Genomic DNA, 26586 nt, shown 5'->3' on the forward strand with positions numbered 1-26586 from the left:
TCTTGAGGCAGATACTGCTGAGACCTTGGGTGTCCCCTGGCTTCACCCGGCACCTGGGCTGATGGTCAGGAAGTAATGTTTGAGTCGAGTCGTGGAGGCTGTTGTCTCCCTCGGTCCTCAGGTGGCTTTGTGGAATCACCCGTTAGACACAGCTCCCCAGCTGCTGCGGGCTAGGGACGCCCCTCCTCCCACCAGTGTGGGCGCTGTGCCTTCCCAGCACATGCAGGTCGAATGGACACGGCCCCGCTCTTAGTCGCGGCTTGAGAATTTTACTTATTGCCTGTTGACTAAAAAAAAAGGTTAAATCTACCAATTCCATATTTAATATTTAAAGTATGTGCCTGGAGTCTGTTTTGTATATGTGCTTGTGTGTGTGTGTGTGTATGCTGACATTCTAGATCATTTTATTAAACACTGAAGGATCATGCCCCCAGGGGTTCTGCTGAGGAACTAGGAGAAAGCCCAGAACACCCTGACTGCAGCTGTGTCTCCACTGCCTGGGGCCCTGCTTGGATCTGCCATCCAAGGGCACAGATTATGCTCCTGAAATTCAGGGCACCTGACCCCCCTGGAGCAAGTTGTTCTGGTCTCCTGTCGCAAAGACTACTTGTTAGGGGTCGGTGGTTGGGGCTAGGGTGGGATGGCACAAGCAAGAAGAGGCCTGGTGGTCAGTGGAGAGATGCTGGCCTGAGAGTCGCAAGGCCTGGCCACATTCCTCAGACTGGCAGCCACTTAACCTCAAGACAGCAGAGTCCCCTCCCCGCTCTGGGTGTGTGTGGGTGTGTGTGTTTTCCTTGATGTCTTTTTTGTTGCGGTTTTTTGGAATCTAAGCAGAAGGAAGGGTGAGGGGGAAACTTTGCAAATGGCTGGCAGGTATGTTTGACCTGAAATCTGCTGCCCGCCCCCACCCCCACCCCCACCCTTTACTTCCCAGGTAACAAGGTGGCCACACAGCGCATCTGAAGCTGATGCAGGTGTTTGTATTTGAGAAATTTGTGCTGGTGTGCTCATGCGCACACACAGAGCCCTTTTTTACTGGCCTGGGTGTCCCCTTAGAGTTGATTTTTAAGTTTTGGTTATAAATTTAGTTTTCTAATCTTTGCCATCGATAGCAATACAAATCTGCATGTTAAGAGATAATATATTAGGAGTGTTGGGGGCCATTTCACAGCCGGTAGAGGGGACAGCCTGGGGAATGGGTTCTGTGCGCTTCAGTCCCTGATCCTCCCCCCTGGGGGACGCTGTTTAACCTCAGAGTCTGCAGAGGGGCTGCACATTTGCTGACAAGCTGCTGTGCAAACAGGCACATTCAGCCTAAATTCTAGTCATTTTCTTTTTCTACTCAGGGCCTCTAGTTAAGGTAACAAAGCTAAGCAAACTGTCCATTTTTGAGAAGAAGTTTTAGCAGATGAGTTCACCAGGGTCTTGTTAGGTACAAGTTCTGGAAACCAAATGACCTGGACCCCAAAGAGCTGTGGAAGGCACCAGGCGCTTGGTCCATGGTGACTGTCACAGTGTTCCCAGCAGAGTACTGTGGCCTTGGTATCACTGGGCAGAGCTGTTCTCAGTTCCCAGAACAACAGGGTGGCAGGGGGTGGGGGTGGGGCAATGGACTGCATTTTTGGATCCTCCCATGCAGTCTAGTCCTTGGAAATGAAATTTTCCAATCCTTTCGCGATAACACAACTTAGGAAGCTGTAGATCATCGTTTTTGACACAGTGTTGCTTTGGTCCTCTTTGCACTTCCTTTCATACTTCAGATCCCTGAGCAGCCAGACCCAGGGTGGCTCATCTCCCTTGTAGCTCTGACCCCGCCACGTTCCTTTTTTCCCTCTCTCTTCTTCTCTTTTTAAAATCCCGGTCAGACATTCTAAGGATCCACTGAGATCTGTTTTGCTCCTTCGCGCATTTTGAGAAACGTAACGCAGTTGCTCACACATCTGGAGGAGGAGTCAGTAAGCGTCACCCCATTCTACTCTCCGCGGGTTTGAACTCCCTGCCGGCTCCCATGCCTCCCGTAGCTGGGAGGACGCGCCTGTGTGAGGGGCACTGCTCTGCCCCGAGTGTCTTTACTCTGGGGGTGGTGACAGACATCCATTTTTGTCTGTTTCTGGATAGCCAACTTTCAGATGTGCCTTAAAAAACATACGTGATGAGGGAGGACTCTACTCTTCACCTTTCCTGAATCTAATTCTACTTGTTTTCCATGCCTGCCCTGTGTAGGGTTCTGCTTGCTGCTAGAGGAACACGTTCTCTGTCCACCTACTGTTCACTGATGTAATCTTTCCACTAGTTGACTCCTTTGTTCACATAACTGTTAGTTTATTCTTCTTTCATGTGACTTTTTTTATAATTTTTAAAATTTTATTTAAGGTATATATATTTCATGTATTTCATATATACCAATTCAGGGACATAAAAATATGGAATGCTTCATGAATCTGCATGCCATCCTTGTGCAGGGCCATGCTAATCTTCTCTGTATCGTTACAGTTTTAGAATATGTGCTGCTGAAGTGAGCACCACAAAACATATTTTTGTATTTGGCTTAGTTTTTTAGAAACTAGACCGTTAAAAAAAAATATGTTGAAGCCAGCGCCGCGGCTCAATAGGCTAATCCTCCGCCTAGCGGCGCCAGCACACCAGGTTCTGGTCCCGGTCAGGGTGCTGGATTCTGTCGCGGTTGCCCCTCTTCCAGGCCAGCTCTCTGCTATGGCCCGGGAGTGCAGTGGAGGATGGCCCAAGTGCTTGGGCCCTGCACCCCATGGGAGACCAGGATAAGCACCTGGCTCCTGCCTTTGGATCAGCACGGTGCACTGGCCACAGCGCGCCGGCCGTGGCAGCCATTGGAGGGTGAACCAATGGCAAAGGAAGACCTTTCTCTCTGTCTCTCTCACTGTCCACTCTGCCTGTTTAAAAAAAAAAATTGATCCCCTTTTAAGGAAAGGAACATATCAGTGGCTTTAAACATTTTAGTGACACTTGTTCTTTGCAAAGATCTCTGCAGGGGAAAACCGACTAACCTTGGTGAGTGCTGGGCTGTGTGGCAGGTGACCCCTGGCCCACTGTGGTGTCCATGGCTGATTTTGGTGGGAGTGTGAATGAGCACTTGAATTGGTGTTGTCACCGCAGATAGCCTAGAGAGGTGATGACAGCACACAATGGAAACCGTTTTTGAGGCTCCTCCTGTTCCTGGGGTGTGAGGCGGAGGTGGGCTGCTGCTCTCCACTCTTGGGCAGAGGATCATTGAGAACAGAGGAGTAAGTGCACAGTGACTCCTGTTGTTCATTTAACAATTACCACTCTTACGTATGACATCAGTGATCACCCGAGACTCTTACCATGAGCTCCCAAGGCTGTGGAAGCTTCTTGAGTCCACAATCTCCATCAGTATTTAGACAGGGCCATAAGCAAAGTGGAAGTTCTCTCTTCCCTTCAGAGAAAAGTACATCCTTCTTTGATGGCCCCTTCTTTCCACTGGGGTCTCACCGAGATCCTTCAGGGCTGATTCTGAGGTCAGAGTGCTATTTATAGTGATTGTTATTCTATGAGTCTGCTGTGTGGGCTGCTTCCCATGTTGAAACATTCTGTCCTTTTTAATTCTATGTATTGTTATTACCAGACACTTGGTCTTATTTATATAATCCCTTTAACACTTAATCTTATCTATATGATCAATTTAATACTTAATATGATCACTTTAACACTTAAGATGGCATTATTACCACCCAACTTAATGGGATTTGGAGTCGCATGGCAAGTTTTCAGCTGTACCCTTAGAAGTATGTTCATAGGAATGTATGTAGAACTATGCAGCTCTTCCCTCTCTTATTCCCACTCTATATTTTTTACTGGGATCTATTTTCACTTGACTTTATATACATGTGATTAATTTTATATTAAGTAAAGAGTTCAACCAATGGTATTAAGAAGGAAGAGAAAAAAAAACTGTTCCTCAGTGGCCAAGATAACGGCTGTTCAAGTCATTGCTTCTCAAAGTGTCCATTTCACTTCTACAGGTTTCCTTAGTTATCACAGATCAGGGAGAACATGTGGTACTTGTCCCTTTGGGACTGGCTTATTTCACTAAGTACTATGTTTTCCATATTCATCCATTTTGTGGGATGATAGGATTTTACCAGGAGGAGTTGACAGGAGGAACATGGCTGTCTGATTAGTAGGGATTCCCACTTGGAGTGAAGTTTGCGGGTAGGGGAGTGCCTAAGATAGCTGGTTCAGGGTCTCTCACATTGGGTGAAGAAGTGTATGCTTACTTACTTCAGTAGAAAATAAAGAATAATTGCATCACTCAGGGAGTGGGGAATAATGAGACCTTGAAGATGTCCTTGAGGATGTCCTTGAGGATGACTCACGGTGGCATGAGTGGGTAGAACAGGGAGGGAAGGACTCTGAGTTTCTTCAGCCTGGATGCCCACTGGAATCACTAGGGGATTTGAAAGGTCCCAGGCTCTTATCCCAGGGAGGAGTGGAGCTGAGGGGTGGGCAGCAAGGGGAAGGGGAGAGGTGACATTCATGTTTTGTGTTTGGGTGTACAAGGAAGGAAGCTGGTGACACTGCCAATACGGCTCTGGAATCAGAAGTACTCTCTCAGGGAAGACGAGGAGAGTTTGTGTTGAATTTGAGTGATTTCGGAAGATGTAAAATCTTCCACAGTGGAGGAAACTGGGCTTGTCAAGAGGTTAATTAGCTTGTGTAGGGTCTCTGCCAGGAGGTGGCAGAGCCAGGTTCTGCGAAAGCTGCCGAGTGAGAAGAGGGTGTCTGGGGAGAAACTCAGATGCTTTCCTTGAGTCCAGAAGCATGGTCACAGCCAGGGACAAGGAGCAGACACGAGGGCATCAGGAAGGTTTGCTGAATTTAGTAAGGTTATGCTGAATAGGAAATGAGGAGTGGTTGTACTGTATGTGTGAGGAGTAATAGGACTAGGGCTGTCCTGGACATAAACTCATTGGAAAGATTGGAGTAGACGTTTGTGTGAGGTCAGGATGCTGAGGCAGCAAGGACTAGTTACATTGTTGAAACAACCGATAGTGGGTTCCAGGCTTTTAGAGGACTTGGTGGTAAACCAGAACAGTGGTGGTAGAGGAGCTGAGCGAGGGTCTGTGGGTCACAATCAAGAAGGGAGGGATTTTGTGGGATGCATGGTGGCTATGCAGTAGCAAAGAGGGAAAACCTCTGGTTCCAGGTCTTCACTGTGGCTCCAGCGGGTGGCTCGGTTGGACACAGAGCAGCAAGAATGAATGCAGATGGAGCAGTTATTTGAAGGGCTGTGGGCAACATTTTCCATGTTCATAGAGTGATTTCTGAAAGAAGTTTCAGCTGGGTGCGGAATCACAGGCTGTGGGGGAGACCGGTTTGGCAGGAGGCTGATGCTGGGAAAGGGAAACGTGAGCTGGTGAGGGACAGCATTGCCACTCCTGACAAAGGGGGCTTGTGGTCCTGTCACTGCAGAGGCTCAGAGAGATGCTGTTGAGTGTACAGGGAGGAAACTGAAACAGGGGTCTTTGGGGGTCTGTAGGCATTTGGAGCTGAGAGAGGATATAGGTCTCCAGCAGATGTGGTGCAAGGAGCCAGGTAGGAGTTGGTAGCCTGAGCACCCTTGGTCAGAGTGGCCCTGACCTGGATTGGGAAGGAAGGAAATAGGTGCTACCCTTGGTTATTGTGGATCCTGTGGATAGAGAGACTCCCGTGTGCAGCCCTGCATGACGATGTACTTCTTAGGAGCGTCTGCCCAGTTCCTTAGAGTGCCTCACTCTTCAGTGGGGCATCATCAAATGCCAAGGGGGTCAAGTTAACCTCAGAGGTTGGAGATGGAGAGCTGTGAGGAGGCAGGATTTTGTGAGCGGAAGGATGTGTAGGATCAAGATTGCAGATTCAGGGCCGGTGCCACGGCTCACTAGGCTAATCCTCCACCTACCGGCGCCGGCACACCGGGTTCTAGTCCCGGTCAGGGCGCCGGATTCTTTCCCAGTTGCCCTCTTCCAGGCCAGCTCTCTGCTGTGGCCTGGGAAGGCAGTGGAGGATGGCCCAAGTGCTTGGGCCCTGCACCCCATGGGAGACCAGGAGAAGTACCTGGCTCCTGCCTTCGGATCAGTGTGGTGCACCGGCTGCAGTGCGCCAGCTGTGGCGGCCATTGGAGGGTGAACCAACGGCAGAGGAAGACCTTTCTCTCTGTCTCTCTCTCTCTCACTGTCCACTCTGCCTGTAAAAAAAAAAAAAAAAGATTGCAGATTCAGTACCTTCCTGCTGTTTGTTTCCCTGATCACTAACGGGTGTTAGGCATGTACGGTATACTGGACGCTGTCTGAACTCTGGGGCTAGAGATAACTGGACACGACTGTGCTAACAGAGGGTGCCTCCTCGGGGGAACACAGACATAACTGAGATGTGTTCAGGAAGATGCTGTGCAGGAGCTACGCTAGTGCTCCTGGGAGACGAGGTGGGGCGGGGCTGCCGGCTACAGAGCCGCTCCTTCAGACCCGAAGCAGCCTCACTCTGGCTGTTGTCTTTGCACAGAGGTCTGGACGGATGGGGCTCAAGCCAGTCGGGAGTGAGCCGCATTCCCCACTGATTCCGATGACCTTGGCCCCTGTCTGGTCATCTTTGGGATGATGTCGCAGCTACCTATACACTGCTTATTGTTTGTACCAGATAAAAGGCTTTAGGCCTCAAGAACATTCAGGAGTTTAGAACGCATCGAGTTTGCCTGAAGTGAGGGAGGAGAGGGTTATTGTGGTGGTAAAATCATGGCGTTGTGTTTGCCAGAAACCCGGGCATTTGTCAGCATGAGGGACACAATAATAGAACATTTTCAAGTGCCAGCACCTTTCTTTAAAGTGTTTTCTGCCTCATTAGGTTGCAGAGATGATGAGAAGAGAAGGGTTGGGTTCTTGTCTCAGCCTTGCTGGTGATCTGCTGTTGGCTGTGAGGGAAGTCCCCGTGGCAGGAGAGGAGACCCCAGGTGAGGGCGTGGCCAGCTGGCAGAGTTCCCTCTGGGGTCACTGTCCTTTCGTTTTCTCTGATGCTTCCTTCGTCAAACATGCCAGAGGCCCAAAATCAAACAAAAAATGGCACAAAGGAGCTTGGTGGGTAGCTGATTCACTTCCTCTTGGTAAGGAGCGTTTCTTTCATCCTTTATTAGGCTACGAGGATTTTTCTTTGCCGTTGACTGTCCTGGATCATGTTGAGCAGTTCCCACCAATTCTAGCTGCCACCATTCAGGGCAGCCCAATCTTCCACAGCCTGGGAGAAGGCTGGTCTGGGGACTGTCTGCCAAATTTAAAAAAAAAAAAAAAAGATTTATTTATTTACTTAAAAACAGAATGATGGGGGGAGGTAGAGGTAGATAGATAGATCTTCCATCCACTGATTCATGCCCCAAATGACCGCAACAGCCAGGTGTGGGCCTGACCATACCAGGAGCCTGAAACCCATCTGGGTCTTCCATATGGGTGGCAGGAACCCAAGCGCTTGGGCCATCTGCTGCTGCCTTCCCAGGCACGTTGGCACAGAGCTGGATTGGAAGCAGAGCAGCTGGGACTCAGCTTGGTGGCCCTGTGTGAGATCTGGAGGAAGCTCCTGGCTTCAGCCTGACCCAGTCCTGGCCATTGTGGCCATTTGGGGAGTGAACCAGTGTGTGAAAGATCTTTCTCTTTCTCTTCCTCTCTCTCTCTAACTCTGACCTTCAAATAAACAAATAAATCGTTTAAATAATAAGCAAAATTATCCTATCTCACTTTGAATGTACCCAGTGAATTTTTAAATACCATAGTGATTTATACCCATTTTCATCTTTTTAAAAATATGTGAATAATCCTTTTTAAAAGATTTATTTATTTTTATTTGAAAAGCAGAGTTACAGAGAGGCAGATGCAGAGAGAGAGAGGCCTTCATTCGCTGGTTCACTCCCTAGATGACTGTAATGGCCGGACCTTCAGTGATTTAAAGCTAGGGGCTAGGAGCTTCTTCCAGGTCTCCCACGTGGGTGCAGAGCCCAAGGACCTGGGCCATCCTCTATTGCTTTCTCAGGCCATAGCAGAGAGCTGGATTGGAAGTGGAGTAGCTGGGACTTGATTCAGTGCCCATATGGGATGCCAGCACTGTACGCATTGGCTTTGCCCGCTATGCCACAGCGCTGGCCCCAAGCCTGTGTTGTTTTTTTTTTTTTTAATTTTTTAGTTCTTAATTTTATATGTCTCAAAATTTTTTAAAAAAAGATTTATTTATTTATTTGAAAGTCAGAGTTACACAGAGAAGCAGAGGCAGAGAGAGAGGTCTTCCATTCGCTGGTTCACTCCCCAGCTGGCTGCAATGGCCAGAGCTACACCAGTCCGAAGCCAGGAACCAGGAGCTTCCTCTGGGTCTTCCCATGTAGGTACAGGGGCCCAAGGACTTGGGCCATCCTCTACTGCTTGCCCAGGCCGTAGCAGAAAGTTGGATTGGAAATGAAGCTGCCAGGCCTCAAACTGGCGCCCATATGGGATGCCGGCAGTACAGGCAGTGGCTTTCCCTGCTAGGCCACAGCACAGGCCCCCTGTTTTTTTTTTTTTTTTTTTTTTTTTTTTAAGCATTCCTCTAATTTTTATTCATTCTGCACCCCTCCCGGGGGGCTTTATTCTAATGTAATGTATTTTGTGCTTGAGAATCTAGTGTCAGACCACCCTTTCGCACTTATGTGCAACAAAAGTACCTATGAACACAGCAAAGGGTGTGCATAGTGTAGCTACAAGTGCCAGGAAAAAAATGATTCTGGTATTATTAGTGTGCTGTGGATCAGAACAGCACAGAGTATTACAAATGTTGATACATTTTTACTGTTTGCTTAATGTTTGTTGGAAACAAGATGGACAGGGTTTTTAAACACATTTGTTCTTGGATGAGTGTTACTTAGAGTTAGAATGAGGTCCTGTTCTGTGTTGCTTTAGTCCATAGTCTTCATTTCTTTATAGATGTAAGCTCCCAGAATCCTTGTTTATATGAATAAGTAGTTGGGAATGATAGCTTTTGGTGTCAGTTTTTTGAATTCCCTCCATAACAATGCTGAAAATATATTTTGCTATCAGATACGATTTTCAGTCATCAGATATCACTTCCACTAGGGCTGTCTTCAGTTTTGTTTGTTTGTTTGTTTGTTTTTTAAGATTTATTTAATTTATTTGAAAGGCAGGTCTGCTCAGAGAGGGAGATTTTCTAACCACTGGTTCACTCTGAAAATGGTCGCAGTGGACCAGACTGAGGCCAGGAGCCATCAGTGAGGAGCTTCTTGGTCTCCCAGGTGGGTGCAGGCGCCCAGCACTGGGCCTTCTGCTGCTGCTCTCCCCGGCTGCTGTAGCAGGGAGCTGGATTGGAAGCTGAGCAGCCAGGACTCTGTGGGCTGCTTTACCCACAATGCCAACCCCTCCTTCAGTTTTCTTGAAAGCAAAGAGCTGGAAAGACTGAGACTTGCAAGGGCCCCCTCATCTTGACCCAGACTTGGGCACTGACTGCAGCACCTACAGCAGTGCTCCAGTTCCCTTTGTTTGGAGCCGGGGCAGTGCTGCTGCCTTTGTGCAGCCAGGCTTGTGACCAGAGGGGTGGAGAGCAGTCTCTGTCCCTCCCAGGAACGTGCCTCTTCTCAGGCTTGGAAATGAGTTCTCCTGGACTGATTGACTCCGCGTATCTTGAGGAAAGTCTCTGATGTCTGCACACCCCTACAGACCTTGTGTGCAGACCTCGTTCTGAGAGTCAGGCCCAGGGGAGCTGGGCTGGCGCTGTGGAGATGGCGCCCCCGAGCCTGGGTCAGGGAACTGGGCAACATGTTGCTTTGCTGATGAGATGAGGAAATACTGCGTGTGCCCTCCGGGCATTTATCACGTGAGCTCGTGTTCTTTTTTTTTTTTTTTTAAAGATTCATTTATTTATTATTCATTTATTTATTAGAAAGCCATAGCAGAGAGCTGTATCGGAAGTGGAGCAACCGGTTCTTGAACTGGCGCCCATATGGGATGCCAGCGCTTTAGGCCAGGGTTAACCCGCTGTGCCACAGAGCCGGCCCAAGTTCATGTTCTTTTTATTTATTTATTTATTTATTTATTTATTTATTTATTGACAGGCAGAGTGGACAGTGAGAGAGAGACAGAGAGAAAGGTCTTCCTTTGCTGTTGGTTCACCCTCCAATGGCCGCCGCAGCCAGCGCGCTGCTGCTGGCACATTGCACTGATCTGAAGCCAGGAGCCAGGTGCTTCTCCTGGTCTCCCATGGGGTGCAGGGCCCAAGCACTTGGGCCATCCTCCACTGCACTCCCTGGCCACAGCAGAGAGCTGGCCTGGAAGAGGGGCAACCGGGACAGAATGCGGCACCCCGACCGGAACTAGAACCCGGTGTGCCGGCGCCGCTAGGTGGAGGATTAGCCTAGTGAGCCGTGGCGCCGGCAGCTCATGTTCTAAAATAAGCAAACTCAAACATTCCCCAAACCCCAAGAAATGAAAACCTCTGCTCCATCTTGTTAGCCAAACACATTATAGGCCACTTTTTAAAATGTTTTGCTAACTGGGTTTTGGTGCAACTTGTTTCATTTGCAGCCCCATATATTTTATTTTAGGTATTTACAAACTATTTTTCAAGGGAGTTAGGCCTTGCCATACTGCCAAAGAGTTCATAGCACAGAAAGGTTAGAACTGTGTCCTGAGTGCTGGCCTCTTCCCAGATCCCACTGGTAGTTTCCCAAGGGTCCAAGGTGCCAGTTGCAGCAAAGCAGTTTGATGGAAGGACTGTACGGAGGTGATGCCGGGTACCACTGTGGCTCCTTGTCATCCGTGTTTAAAATGCTGCATCAGAGTCTCTGACTTCAGACCTGGTATTATTAGGCGTTATACTAAGGATACTAGTATCTTCTGTAATCCAGTTTGTGGTTGGGTTTAAGGGAATCCACCCAGCACTGCTGGGGGTGAGGTCCCCATGGGTCATTGATCTTGCCCTCCTCTGTCGAAAGGACCCCATCCGCCAGGGTGCGACTCTGTCTCCAGATTGCATCTCATGACAACTGAGAATATTTTTGCTTTCATTATTAAGTAATCTTCAGCTGTGGCTTCTTGGTTATTGTTTGGTTTGCTTCTTGAACATCTTAGCATTCCTTATTTTCTTGGTGTTTTCTGAGGCAGTTGATTTCCTGCACGCACCAGCTCCCCTGACTTGCAGCTGCAGAGCTGCATTTAGATCAGGTTTCCCCTGCTCTGACTTTATCTCATTTACAGTATCACATTTCTGTTGCCGTACACTGTGCAATCTGGGCCTCCCCACAGCTCTTTAACAATTAGTAATTGAGCAGGAAGTGTGTTTTGATTACTGTGGCCTTTTGATTTTGATTTTACAATCATGTAGTGTTTTGCAGAGAGCAGAGGTGGACAAGGGGCTCTCTGAAACACATTTTTGACAGAGGGAACTCTGCTGTTTCGGCCACTTGGCTATCTGTCAGCGCTGCTCAGGCCCCCTTATGTTGGTTGCTTGGCAACCTGGGGCTGGAGCAATCAAACCGTGGCCAGTGCTTTTCCAAGCCCAGATTGGGAGATGATTTATTGTTGGAACTGTAAGCACGGTAAACCCAAGTCTCAGAAATAGACCTTTTCTCTTTTTTAAATGGGGAATTTATATAAAACACATAAAAAAAATGAAGAGGAATATCAGTTGGAGGATTTTTTCCAAAACTTTCAAAGAATAAAATTGGGTCCTAGTGCACTTGTCTTCGTGTGTCTCCCTACAAGGCTGCAGGTTAATATGGTGGCTTTGCTGTGTTATTACAGTTTTTCTTTGTTCCACTGGCTGCCTCAGTGTTTTAAAAGCACACACTTCTTGTTGTGAATTGGGTGCTTGGGCGCCATATTTCCTTGGGAAGTTCAGGCCCAGGAGTGCTCGTGGCCTGCCTGAGGTCAGCTGTGACGCCTGGAGAAACTGGGTGTGGCCCTGGCGCTTGGCTTTCCTCGTGCTTGTGTCTTTGATTCGATGCTGCGAGCCTACGAGGCCAATTGCTTTCCTTTGTATTTTTAAAAAATTAGCTAAAACATCCAGAAATCCAAGTGTGGGAAATCACTATACTTATGCTTATTTTAGCTGGGAACCTAGAACTACTCTAAGAAATAGTCTGCCAAAACATTAAAAGAAAAAAGAAACAAAAACAAAGACTCTGGCTTCTTATGTGCTCTGTTGACAGGTAGTTTCAGTGGGACTCTGAGCGTCGGGATGGGGGAAGAGAGAGCTGCTGCTTATTAATTCTGAACTTTCACCTCCCGCTTCTGCTTCTTCCCATACTGCCTTCTCTTGCTATTCTCTCCACATTTTGTAATTGTAACGTTTATCTTTAAAAATTACAGTGATTTATTTTTCTATTAGGATGATAGCTAACAGTTCTTTTTGAGGCACTTCCTTCATTAGCATCTCAGGTCAGTTCTTTCGTATCTCCATGAAGGATTTGGGGCATTCTGCATGGGCTGGGGGAGGGGGCTCTCAGCTTCTCTTTTGGTCCAATGTTAAGGAAATACCTTAACTCAAACCTCACGTGTGCATAGTGCATTCCCATGCAGTTGTGTATATGAATGTACTGTTGGTGTGTTTGCGTTGCTTATAAATACACAGAGCTGATCTGTGTGTATGCAGTTTACACACAGCTGCATTTGTGCTCCCTTAGTGCTTGTGTTTTCAAGAAAAGAGAAGTACCACAGGCACGCTGTTGTTGCAGACGAAAGCCAGAAGAGCGGCCTCGTGGTGGGCCCATTGCCTGCACCCTGAGGACTGTCCCTCTGAGACTCTCTCTCTCTCTCTATTTTTTATTTAAAGATTTATTAATTGATTTGAAAGAGTTACACAGAGAGAGAAGGAGTGGCAGAGAGGAAGAGGGAGGGGCTCTTCCATCCACCGGTTCACTCCCCACATGACCGCAACAGCCAGAGCTGTGCCCATCTGAAGCCAGGAGCCAGGAGCTTCCTCCAGGTCTTCCACGTGGGTGCAGGAACCCAAGCAGTTGGGCCATCTATTACTGATTTCCCAGGCCATAGCAGAGAGCTGGATCAGAAGTGGAGCAGCTGGGACTTGAACCAGCGCCCATGTATGCTGGCACTGCAGGTGGCAGCTTTACCCACTACACTACAGCACCGGCCCCGAGACTCTCTTGACCACAGTAGTCATCCTTCGTGGTGCTGGCTGAGCCCAGACAGGGTGTCCGTCATGGAAAGAAGACCCTGGCCACTGCAAGGACGAGGCTGTCTCATGACTGAGGTGTGGCCTTTGTAATTGAGGTAGCCCCTCTCCCCGCCACTCCTGCCCTGTACTAAATTTCCTCTAGGGGTCACTGGGTTTCCTCCCTTTTTGGGGAGCATTCATAAAAAGTAAGCAAGGTTAAATGAGCAGCACAAGCCCATGCCATACTGTGTTGGAGGGGAAACACAGGAGCCCGTTCTGTGGCAGGAGCTGAAGCAGCCGCTGGCACGGGTTAGGGCTTCGGGTTCTCCTGCTTGGGAAGCAGAGCATAACAACTTGAGTTGAGTGCTCATGGAAGACATGTTTGACTTGATTTGAAATAACAGCCTGTGTAATTTTATGTTGGGGAAATATATGTTACCATAGTTGATAGTTCCAATCATATAGTTATTTTATTGCCCTAATAGAAAACATTTAGTGCTTTGGGTGTGTTTTATTTTATGAAGAAGTGAGGTTTGTTCTAGACCTGAGCTGTCCGGTGTGATAGTCACTAACCGCATATGGTTAGTGAGTACCTGAACTGCACTAGTCCAGGTAGACATGTGCTGTCAGCATAAAATACATCCTGGGGGTTGCAAACTGAGAAGGAATGAAAGCATATACAATCTTTCGTTAATAAGTGGCACAGCATTTCAGACGACTGCTTGGGACACCCGCAGTCCCCATCAAGATACTGGTTGATGTCCCAGGTGCTCTGCCTCAAGTCCAGCTCCCTGCTGGTGCATCCCGGGAGGCAGCAGGTGACGGCTCAAGGGCTTGGGCTGTGCCACCACGTGGGAGACTCAGAGTTTTGAGCTCCTGGCTTCAGCCTGGCCCAGCCCTGGCCCAGCCCTGGCCCAGAGTTAACCTCTTAATGGAAGATTCTCGCTCTCTTTTCTCACTCTTACTCTCTGTTGCTCTGCCTTTCATGTAGATGAACATAAATGAGCATAAAATTTTTTAAAGAAATTAATTTTGGAGGCTGGCACTATGGCAAAGCAGGTTAAGCCATGGCCTAGGATGCCAGCATCCCTTATGGGTGCCAGTTCAAGTCCCAGCTGTTCCACTTCCAATCCACTCTCTACTAATGTTCCTGGGAAAGCAGCATAAGATGGTCCAAATGCTTGGGTTCATCCACCCACAAGGGAGACCTGGAAGAAGTTCCTGTTCCTGGCTTTGGACCGGACTAGCTCTGGCCATTGGGACCATTTTGGGGCTAAACCAGCGAATGGAAGGTGTCGCTTGCGCGCGCGCTCTCTCTCTCTCTCTAACTCTACCTTTCAAATAAATAAATAAAAATCTTAAAAAGTACAAAAATAAAAATAAGCTAATTTTGTGTATGGAGTACATACTGAAAAGGTAATGTTTTAGATTGATTAAGTAAAATTCTTAATTTTACTTTAAAAGAATAATTTATTTGAGGGGTGGAATTACAGATAGAGAGAGGCAGAGAGAGAGAGAGGTCTGCCATCCGCTGGTTCACTCCCCAGGTGGCCACAGCAGCCAGAGCTGGGCCCATCTGAAGCCAGAAGCTAAGAGCCTCTTCCAGGTCTCCCACGCGGGTGCAGGGCCCAAGCACGTGGGCCATCCTCTCCTGCTTTCCCAGGCCAGAGCAGAGAGCTGGATCGGCACAGGAGCAGCCGGGACTCAAACCAGCACCCACGTGGGATGTTGGTGCTGCAGGTAGAAGCTTAGCCTGCTACGTCACAGTGCTGACCCCTACCTGTTTCTTTTTAAAGTATGGCTACTAGGGGCCTGGTGTTGTGGCACAGTGGATTAAACTGACACATGTGATGCTGATATCCCATATTGGAGTACTAGTTCAAGGCTCAGCTGCTCTGCTTCCAATCCAGCTTCCTACTGATATGCTTGGCAAGGCTGTGGATGATGACCCAAGTGCTTGGGTTCCTGCCACCCACAGAGGAGACCTGGATGGAATTCCTGGCTCCTGGCTTCAGCCTGGCACAGCCCCAGCTAGTGAACTAGCAGATGGAACCAACCAACCTCCCTCCCTCCCTCTCTCTCTCTCTCTCCCCTTCTCTCCCTCTTTCTCTCCTCTCTCCCCCTCTTTCCCTCTCCCCCCTCCCTCTTTCCCTCTCCCCCCTCCCTCTCTCCCTCTCCATCCCTCCCTCTCTCTGTTATCTGCCTTTTGAATAAATAAATCTGTAAAAGAATAAACTGTGGCGCTGTGGCGCAGTGGGTTAAGGCCCTGGCCTGAAGTGCCGGCATCCCATATGGGCACTGGTTCGAGACCTGGCTGTTTCACTTCCGATCCAGCTCTCTGTTATGGCCTGGGATAGCAGTAGAAGATGGCCCAATCCATTGGGCCCCTGAGCCCACATGGGAGACCTGGAAGAAGCTCCTGGCTCCTGGCTCTGGATTGGTGCAGCTCCAGTCTTTGCGGCCAGTTGGAGGGTGAACCAGTGGATGGAGGACCTCTTTCTCTCTCTGCTTCTCCTTCTCTCTGTGTAACTCTGACTTCCAAATAAATAAGTAAATCTTTAAAAAAAATTATAAAAGAATAAACTATGATTACTAGAAAATTAGCATGTACATATGTGGCTTGCATTTTTGGCTCACATTCTGTTTCTACTGGGCAGTCACTGATATAGATTGTTTAATTTTTGCATAAGGTTTGCTCCCTGAAGATTCCTGCTTTTTTGTTCTCTTGTAACTTCCAGACAAGCCACATTTCTCTCATTGTTTATTATTCTTCCTTGTGCTGAGATCTGCTTTACCAAGGGTGGGTGAGCATTTTAAGCCTCCAGTGCCCATTTGAGTTCTGTTGTTAACCTGTTTTTTTTTTCCCCTTCCTGGGGTAATTTTTTTTCCTGGGGTAATTTTAATCTCAGTGTAACTCTGTGGCTGTAACTGGCAAAAGGTATTTAGTGTACAGAATTTCTGTGTCTGTTACAACTGCTGTATAACTGCTTCTTACTTGATTTGAAAGTACATGCAAAGTTTCTGATATTCACCTGGTGGCAGTACTTTTGGTTAGGCCTGCAGTAACGAAAGGACTTCAGCGTCCTCAACATGATTGTCTAGGCTCAGAGGGGCATCGGCAGAGATACATAGCATGGCCCAGTGGCCTGTGCCCATGGACTCAGCTGCAATTTTAACCGTTCAACATGAGACATTTCCCCATTGGACATGTGGTCCTCCTAAAGTTTATTTGTTTACTTGGGAAATATAGAAAGAAAGGGTCCTCTCTTCCACTGGATCATTCTCCAAATGGCTGCAACAACCCCTGAGTTGGGACCAAAACTGGGAACAGCCAGGAGCCAAGAACTCAATCCAGGTCTCCCGTGTTTGTCTGGAACACAGGCTGAATCGCCCCCTGCTGCCTCTCAGAGTACACATGAGCGGGAAGCTGGAACCAGGAGTGGAGCTGGGATTGAAACCTGCGCACTCTCATGTGGGATGCAGGCGTCCAGGCAGGGGCTAAATGTCTGCCCCAAGAGGTGGTCTTGGAATAAAAATGGAATAACTTTTATTTGATATTTGAGACAGCCTGGGAAGGGCCACCCCCCCGGGTGGTGCAAGAGGAGAACTTGCTGTGCTCTGGGTGCTGAGCTGCCCTCACAGAGGGGAAGCCTTGGCTGCGTAGATTTGAGGGAGAAGAAAACTGGGTATCTGTTGGTTTGGTCTTAAGTACTTAGAGATTTAGAAACTTGATGGTGGATACACATCAGGAGGCCCTGAGTCAAGTTGGAGGTCAGAGCCAGATCTCCTTCAGATACATTGATGTATTCATTGAACCATGGCTGCTGTATGTGGTGTTGCAGGTGCTGGGGATACACAGTGAATGATGCAGGTCCCACCCCCTCAGCCGCGTCCTGTGTCACATCAGGTCTTAGCGCGCGCACGTGCTGGACGAGGCAGGTGTGGAAGCAGAGCAGAGTGAGACTGTAGCAGGGACAGGACATGCAGCTTGTCCAGTGCTTCCTCGTCTGAATGAGTTATTCATGCATCTCGTGCTAGTTTCCCACTTCTATGTAACAAAGTGCCCCTAACAATAAAAATTACTTCAGTGTAAAATAAACAGTTATCACTTATTGTCTCATAGTTTTTGTGGGACAGAAATTTAGGCACAGGGCCAGGAGTTGTGATGCAGTAGCTGCAGTCGCTGTCTGGGACACGCACATCCCACACTGGAGTATGGAGTATCTGGGATTGAGTCCTGCTTCTATTTGTGATCCAACGTGTTCATGTTTTGGAGAAAACTCTAAAGCCAAAAACCACGTCCATTTAACCACCCTACAGGTACATTGCTTGGTTACTATTTGCTAAGCACTTGGAGTACAAAAGACAGAATACCCAGCTCTTGGTGGAAAGCATCCACGATTTGGTGGGAAATTGGTAGCCATGTTAATGGCAAGATGGCTCCTTAATTCTGGCAGCAAGCGTGGGTTGTGGTCCAGAGAAGGGAAGGAGAGCAAGGTGGACTCCGTGGTAGGGGTGTCCCCCCTGCAACATGCCTTTCTCTGCTCCAGACATGATGTGTTCTCTGGAATTAGTGCCCAGTGCATCGCTGTGAATTCTGTTGGACTAATAGATTTGATAAGCTCAGGGCCGAAGGAATATTCTAGATTGAGTAAGACCCAGAGAATGGAATTAGAATGGGGACACTGCTATAATGAACTTCTCACTATAAGGCTGAGTAGGCCATTGGGAACCCAGTGTTGGAGGCCATTAATTACCAGTAGTTTGGACCTGCTAGATGGAAATCAATTCAGGTCTTCCAATAAGGGGCACATTTTACACAGAAAGCCCAGATTTGTGATGTGGTCGGGAGCAGTATGGAGGCACTGAAGTTGGAGAAATCAGAGCAGTCATTGATGATGTAGCCCTACCACATAGAATCCCCCCAAAACAGGAACATGTTGAACAAAAAACTCATGAGGAATGAATCCAGAAGGTGGTGACTGGTGGAAGCAGTGAGAACAGGGACAGAGAGCAAGGCAGATGGTTCCTTTAGGACCCTGCTCTAGCTGACAGCTTAGGGATACGGGGAGTGAGAGAGAAGCTGAGGATGTTTGAGATGTTAGGGCCGTGGAGCTGGTGGAGAAATTGCAGCTGGAACTCAGCACCTGTGGGCTGAGTCCTCCGTTAGACTCTGATGGGGAAGGCTGAGGATGGGACCCTTGGGGTGTCCTGGAAGACCCTCAGGCTGTGAGGTGGACAGCACATTTCTGGGAGGATTCAATTGTCTAATGGAGACTCCAGGAGAATGTGCTTTGTAAGAATTCTGCAGTTGAGGCAAAGCTTTCTGGATCAGGGGACTGACTGGGGAGTGCAATTAGGGGGTGGATGTAAGACACAGGCAGGAAGTGAGCATAGGGAGAAGTCTTCTTTGTGCCAGTACTCAGGTGAGGGCAGTGGGCTGCAGCCCAGCAGGAAGACAGTGATGCCTGGAGGGCTGGGCCCGGTGTGGGCCTGGATCAGTCGTAGGACACGTGGAGTGAGTGAACACACAAAAGCACTTGCAGCTGCATGTGCTGTGCTAGGCACAGCTGTTAGCTTTGACATGAGTTTGGATGTTAGACCTGGGCAGCTTTGGGGCAGGATGCGTAATATACCTGCTTTTTCATCTATGGAGTGGCCCTGTGACAATTCTCTCCGGCGGAGTACATGTGACACTTAGCATATTTATGCCACTACCCTCTCCAGAGGCCTCAGGGAGCCTGGGAACTCGGGGAAGTGGAGGCCCTTTAGTCAGCTCTTGGGGCTCAGTCCCGGCTGCTTGAGGAGGGTGTGGGTTGGGTCCTGTTGGCGTCGATACTGAGATGGTGATGTCCTGAGACTGTGGGGGATGCCATCTGGATAGACCATAAAGGATCAAGTCTCAGCAAGGAGAAAGTAGCAGATCCTAGAGAGAGAGTTACGGTCCTTCGATTAAAATGCGATGAGTATTTTAAATTATCTTGATTGCTGTCTTTAAAGTCTCAGTGGCTTTAAACTGTCAACTCACTTCCTGGAAATACACTAGTAAGTGTGAAGCACATTCAGAGTGAAGTCGGAATCAAGAGCAGCACACTGGGAATCTTGGCTCGCTGGCAGGTCTCCTCAGGTGAACAGTTCTGGTCCTGTTTATTGAAAAAGCAGTCCTCACGCAGGTCTCCCTTGCATTAATATGTAAATGCTTTAAACCATAACCAAATGATGTCTCAAAGCCACAGCAACATTAAGCCTGCAGAAGGAAACGTGTTCAGGTGCGCGGTGATAGGCATCTGGAACAAGCGGGGCCTGTCCCCCGGAGCCAGTCAGCTGCGCATGACCGCGCGGAGTCAGTGTTGAGAAAGGCTTTTACTTCTGCGGCCTGGCACCAGGGACCTTTGTTTTCATCCTGCTCCATCATTAACATGGGACCACATTTAGGACATGGTCGTCTTGACTTTTTTCTTCTCTGTCTCTTAGAGGGAACTGTAGATTGCTTACTTGCAGATCTGTCTGCTCTTCAGTCCCCTGAGATCCAATAAGTTATTAACATAAAATTTTGTTCAGAAAACAGGGTAGAGCAGAAGAAGCCATTTTCACAGTGGGGATCATTTTAATACCCAAAGTGTTTTCCAAATAGTTATGCAAGAGGACTGAGGAGAAGTTGCTTTTCAGAAGTCATGGTGAGCTCCTGACTGTGATGTGCGAGTTAAAATTCACCAGAGGGTGTTAATTTTGAAAGCTCTCAGCCAGGGGTTAATGCAGAGGTATCTTAGCCATATGGGCACTTATCCCCCCTCTTCTGCCTTAGACAGGGGTCAGATCCAGCACCCGAGCAGGGTAAGCGTGAGCCATGTTGGGAGATTGAGCTGTGGACAAGGGCGCTGGCAACCTGACTCTCTGAAGGTCCCAGTACCCCTGTCTGCTGTCCAGAGTGATACTCAAATAACTCTTTTTAATTGAATGGGGCAGGCATTTTATGGACAACTTAAAATGATAAACAGATTGAGACAAGAATAAATTGTGCCATAAGACTGTGACCTTACTTGTCAGTTGGTCGATTTTTGGAGGAAACCACAATCAACAGGCCACCTCATGACACCTGCAGCCAGTGCGACACCCCACCCAGTCCTGAGGTACCCCACCTGTTTACACTTGTCACCGTTGACTTCCCAATCCTGGCTCAAGGACTTGGTGAGGTCTGGTGCATTTTCCTTTTTGTAAAAAGGAAATAGTGGGTAGTCAATGTGATTAAACAGGTGTGGTGCCTCTGGAGCCCTCAACACAGTGCCTGGCACACTGGGACTGCATCGGCTGTTCCTGGTGCTGTATCCAGTGGTGCCTTCCTCTCTGTTTTGTATTCTGACGCATGTAATATTCTACTGTATTTGTACTGACCACTAGCGGTAACTGAGAAGCTTCTTGCCCCAGGCCTAGCTGCTGCCTCCCCTCCACCCTCCCTGCCCACCCTCCTGAGAGTGGAGAGGATAGGATCAGCATCTGGTAGGTCAGAGATAGAGGCTTGGGGTGCTCTGATTGGGTGAGGGGTGGGCTCAGCAATAGCTTGAGGAACTTCTCAAACACATTTACGTTTTAGAAAATAAGAGATGATGTGTTACTGCATTTTGGCCTTATTGTTTTTAAAGATTTATTTACTTGAAAGGCAGAGAGATTCACGGATTTACTCCCCAAATGGCCACAACAGCCAGGGCTAGGCCAGGCTGAAGCCAGGACCAGAATTCTCTCTGGGCCTCCTCCAGTGGTGGCAGGGACCCGACCACACAGGCCATCATCTGCCGCCTCCCACATGCATTAGCAGAAAGCTGGATTGGAAGCAGAACAACTGACACTTGAACTGGGATGCCAAATGGGATGCCAGTGCCAGTGCCTCCATGCTGGTCCCGACCTCAGTGTTTTATATATACACACACATACTTACATATATACATATTTGAGAGGCAGAGAGACAGGTAGAGTGAGCGAGCGCCCATCTGCAGGCTCCTTCCCCAAATGCCTTCAGTGGCCCCAGACTTGGGAAGAGTTGGGAGCTGAGACTCCAACCCAAGTCTCCCACGTGGACGACAGGGACCCCACCACTTGAGTTACCACCTCTCAGGTTGCGCATTAGCAGGAAGCGGAATTAGGCGCTAAGCTGGGCCTAGAACACAGGCCCTGATGAGAGGCGCAGGTGTCCCACCAGTGTCTTCACTGCGGGGCCACCCCAAGTGCACCTTTTGTTCCTGTTAAGTGTCTCCCATTTGAAAAGTGGCTGTGTGGGAACAGCCCTGTCAGCGTGTCCTTTGTGAAACACCAACAGACTACATCCCCGGAGTTTGAACCTCATTTTCTTCCCACAGTACCAAAATGAGATGCTTTCTAGATTCTGTTAAAACCAAGTTTACCGATACTGGGTTCAGATACTCATTTTCACTTTGTTTTGTTTTGTTTTGAAGATTTATTAATTTATTTGAAAGTCAGAGTAACAGAGAGAGAAGGAGAGACAGAGAGCAAGATCTTCCATCTGCTGGTTCACTACTCAGATGGCCGCAAGACCGGGGCTGGGCCAGGCTGACGCCAGGAGTCAGAAGCTTCTTCTGAGTCACTCACATGGGTGGCAGGTGCCCAAGGACTTGTGCCATCTTCTGCTGCTTTTTCCCAGGCCATTAGGAGAGAGTGGGTGGGTCAGAAGTGGAGCAGTCAAGACACCAACCGGCATCCATTATAGGATGCCAGCAAAGCATACAGAAACTTTGCCAGCTGCACTACAATGCTGGCCCTCAGATACTTACTTTTTTAAAACCAGAATTTAATTTTTCTTTCCTAGGAACATACAGGCAGGTGACTTCTGATGGTGATAAGAAGTTTCAGCTCAACAACGCAAAATTATAGCAATTTGTCTAAAAACTGAATCATAGCCATCAACTAAGTTGGAACACAAAGCAAAGGACAGTCTGCTTGCCATAAATAACTACGTATTTATATTTGGATCTCACCTGGTCACAAGGACACAGGAATAGAACAGGACTTGTATTGAGTTCCCAGGGAACACACAGTTGGGTTGGTAGGACATGAAAACACCAGAGAGACCAGTGCCGGCGTGGCAGTGCTCGGCCTGAGCAGCTGAGCATGGGTGGCTGCACGCCTCGTGTTAGCGCTGGCAGGGCTCTGAGCCAGTTCTTTACCACCTTTTAGACGCACTCTCTCGTTTTCTCCGTCACCCTTGGCATCCTGGTATTCTAATGTCTCTATGACTGTCAGGGACAGAAGAACTAACAGGCATAGAAATAATTCATGAGGCCTTGAATGCTAGCACTGCTGATGCTGGATCTCAGCTTAATGACTGAAGACTGTTGAGAGATCTTGTCCATGGATTTCCATTTAGAGGTTTATAGTGCCTGTCTATTTATAAGTCGATAGTATTCGTCATTCAAGTCTTGGAAGCATCAAGGTCATGATTTGAGCGAGGTGAATTCGTCGAGGGAAAGGAGGCTGCTGCCCCGAGCCTGCTCCCACATTGACTGATTCCAGCCACTGGTGCTGACGGGCGTGTCGCTGCTTCCATGTTAAAGGCTACTCTGGATTTCTGGTAACCGCAGATAAAGGCTGCTCTCTGAGAGGCAGGGGTTTTGCCAGTCTTGAGGCCTGATGAGCTTCCAGGGAAGAACCAGCCTCCCTGTCTGAAGCTTTCCTTTCCCTCCCTTTAGCACTCGATAGCATGGCCATTGGTAGCACTACAGCAGTGGTAGGGCTGTGGTCCCCAGATGTCATGCAAGTGATCCTGGTAAAACTAGACCACAGATTCACCTTTAGAGACAAACACCAGTGAGAATACTGGATGATATTTAGAGGCAAAGGAACAGTGAGGTCTGTTGGGAGGGAGTTTGGAGAGCAGAAAGCTTAGAACAAAACTTTGGGGAGACTCCAACATTTAGGGGTTGGTAAAGAATTAGGCCGCATGGCATGAGGCAAAACAGGAGTTTGGTGTCGTGGAGCCAAGAGGCTGACTGTGTTCTTACCATTCAAAATGGACCCTTTGGAGCCAGCATTGTGGTGTAGCAGGTGCTACTGCCTGATGACAGTGTCCTGTATAGAGCTCTGGGTCAGTTCTGATTGCCACTCTTCCCATCCAGCCCACGGCTAATGCACCTGGGAAGGCAGTGGAAGACGGCTCAAGGGCTTGGGCCCCTGCTACTCACATGGGAGTCTGGGATGGGGTTCCTGGCTCCTGTCCTCAGCCTGGCCCAGCTTTGGGCATTGCAGCCATTTGGGGAAATAAACCAGTGGATGGAAGATCTCTCTCTGTGCTACTCTGCCTTTCAAATAAATAAATAAGTATATTTTAAATGAACCATATTGGACTCTAATAACTTTTTTAAAAAAGATTTATGTATTTATTTGAAAGGCAGAGTTACAGAGAGGCAGAGAGAGAGAGAGAGGTCGTCCATCTGCTGGCTCACTCCCCAGATGGCCGCAATGGCCTGGAGCTGGGTGGATCCAAAGCCAGGAGCCAGGAGCTTCTTCTGAGTCTCCCATGTGAGTACAGAGACCCAGGCAGTTGGGCCATCTTCTCCTGCTTTCCCAGGCCATAACAGAGCTGGATCAGAAGTGGAGCAGCCAGATCTCAAGCCATCGCCCACATGGGATGCCGGCACTGCAGGTGGCAGCTTCACCCGCTACGCCACAGTGCTGGCCCCTGGACTCTGATAACTTATCCTTTTCTGCTGTGACTGCCCTATCCCAGGCCCTCTTCATCTCAAAAATTTGCTCCACTTACATACCAAATCTTGGTGAACACCAACTGCCTGGTGCTCCAGGCAGGCAAAGCAGTATAAAATATAATTCAGTTTATATGCTCTTGGACAAATTTTAAAAAAATGAATTGGGAGGAAATGGTCAGGAAGATTTTATCATGTAGCAGGAGGAATTTGACCTTGGGTTTGAGGTCAACCTTGAAGGTATCCTACCCCGGCTCTGGAGTTCAGATGGAGGTCTCCGTGTGGTACAGTTGCCACACCTACTAGACATCTGGCTGGAAAGGTCGACTGGGACAGTGCGGATCCTGGACGGCTTGGATTCAGGGCCGAGGGACAAGCACATCCTGCAGAGGTCCAAGGGCTGCCCGTAGGTGGGGCCGCAGGTGCAGCAGAGTGGGACTCAGATGAGATCTGCAGCTTCAACAGATTCCTTGGCAGCGACCTGTCACGGCCTGCACAGGACGATGGGATCATTGTTAGGAAAGGAGGATGCCGCTGGCCCGAGACCGCCACTAGGATGGGAGGCGAGGAGGTCCGTGAGCCCAGGAGCCTTTCTTGGGAAGAATACTGCAGAATACTGCTTTATCAGGTCCGGCAGGCGAGTGCAGAGGCACAGATAGTGGTGCCCTGACGGAGTGGGGATTGCTGAGCAGTGTCCGGCACGTGGCGGTGAATGGGACAGATTTTTGAGGCTGGGTTTGAAGTATGGGTTTGCCCCTGAGGAGCAGGGTGACTTTGATCTGGTGCTTAACTTTCTGTTCTTCAGCTTCCTTGTCTGCAAAATGGGTTGTGAGGACTTTGGGTTTGTCTGCAAGGCTGCTGGTGGTGGGAGGTACTTAGTAACGTTAGCTGATGGGGTGCTGCTCAGAGGAGTCTTACGTTGTGATCAGTAAATGGAGAAGCGGGACCTGAACTCAAGCCTGCCAGCTGCACCACAGCCTTCCTCACGAGCTGTCCCATCCTGCTGGCCTCCTCTGCTGACCTGTTGTGTGTGCTTGGCCTCAGGCCCACATTCCGCTGCGTGGTCCTGGCATTCCACCCTCTGGAATCTGGCCACATGTCCACCTCACGCCATACAGACTCTGTCTCCGTGACCTTTCTCCCACTGTCCACTCTGTCCTTCACAGAGGGCCCCAGTCCCCTCCCCCTCCACGTTATTGTCCCTCTTTCGTGATCTGGCCCGTGTCCTTGTCTTGATGAAGGCGTCTGGACAGCCGTGGGCCACCGTCGTCCATCCTTTCACTTCTCTGATGAGCTGCCCTCACGCTTTAGGCTTGGCTGGATAATGTTCCAGAATACTCTAATGGCTTCACCCCACAGTTTAGTAAAGGTCCATTGCTACCTTTATTAATTTTTAAAATCTCAGTGCCATGTGCTCAGTAAATGCTTGAAGAATGGGCTAAGAAGCAGGGACTCCAGGGGCTGGTGTTGCGGGGCAGCACACTAAGCTGCCACTTGCAACCCAGGCATCCCAGGTCTGAGTGCCAGTGTCAGTCCCAGCTGCTCTGCTTCTGACCCAGCTCCCTGCGAATGCACCTGGGAAGGCGGCAGCAGATGGCCCATGTACCTGGGCCCCTGCAGCCCCTGTGGGAGACCCGGATGGAGTTCCTGGCTCCTGGCTTTGGCCTGGTTAAGACCTGGCTGGCTGTTGCAGCCTTTTGGGGAGGGAACCAGTAAATCAAAGGTTTCTCTCTCTTTCATACTCTGCCTTTCAAGTAAATAAATACATCTTTTAAAGAAAAATGGAACAAACAGCTGCAGCATCAGGGACCTAGAGGACTGAGGTTGTGTGTGTCTGTAGTTTGTTCTCTTCTCAATTCTGGGCTGTGTCTGTAAGGCCGCCACAAAACACACCAAACACAGGGTAAGGGAAAGAAACCCGACAGACTGGAGGGAAGGGGCAGAGAGGGAAAAGAGAGAGAAGGAGAGGGTAAGAGTGAGATCCAGAGAGAGAGAGAGAGAGAGAGAGGGAGGGAGGTCAGGAGATGGAGAGAAAAAGAGAGCCACGTGTTCAGGAACAGGTCCTTGTTAAAACTTTGTGGGGGGCTGGCAGGGAAGTAGGAGCAGTGAATCCCATTAGGATGGGGGTGGAGCTTGACACCAGCAGCGGGGCCTAGGATGGTGTCGGAGTGTAGATCATGCCATAGATAAGACTGCACCATTTTACTAACAATGTCACCAACCTTTGTTTTTTAATTTATTAATTTTATTTCAAGGCAGAATTACAGAGGAAAAGGGGAGAGGGAGATCCTCCATCTGCGGGTTCATTCCCCCAGTGGCTGCAAAGGCCAGAGCTGGGCCAGACCGGAGCCAGGAGCCAGGAGCCAGGAGCCTCTCCTAGGTCCTCCCATGTGGGTGCAGGGGCACAGCCCTTGGGCCATATTCTGCTGCTTTCCCAGGCACATTAGCAGGGAGCTGGATCAGAAGTGGAGCAGCCGGGAATTGAACCGGCCCCCAGATGGGACGCCTGCACTGCAGATGGAGGCTTAACCCGCTCTACCACAGTGCCCGCCCTGTCTTCAGCCTTTTTAACCAGTCTGTCCCCAACCACATCAGCCACGCTGGCCAGGAGCCGTCCTTATCCGGGCTTTTCAAGCCCACATTAGGACCAGAACTCTGCAGGGGGTACTGATGGGCTGTCTGCAACCGGGTCCTCTCCTGCCCCTCAGTC

At 49.0% G+C, this 26586-nt stretch overlaps 1 protein-coding gene and 1 non-coding gene across 9 annotated transcripts in view; one reads left to right on the forward strand and one right to left on the reverse strand.

Annotated features, from left to right (window-relative positions):
* The window catches only part of RERE (arginine-glutamic acid dipeptide repeats), a 442889-nt gene that overhangs the window by 344963 nt on the left and 71340 nt on the right, over positions 1–26586 (forward strand). The window lies entirely within an intron of this gene.
* LOC127493791 (U6 spliceosomal RNA) lies at positions 2418–2523 on the reverse strand. The gene has a single exon (XR_007924335.1). It is a non-coding gene; the product is annotated as a U6 spliceosomal RNA (small nuclear RNA).

The sequence above is a fragment of the Oryctolagus cuniculus genome, chromosome 7 (genome assembly GCF_964237555.1).
Source record: "Oryctolagus cuniculus chromosome 7, mOryCun1.1, whole genome shotgun sequence".
NCBI lineage: Eukaryota > Metazoa > Chordata > Mammalia > Lagomorpha > Leporidae > Oryctolagus > Oryctolagus cuniculus.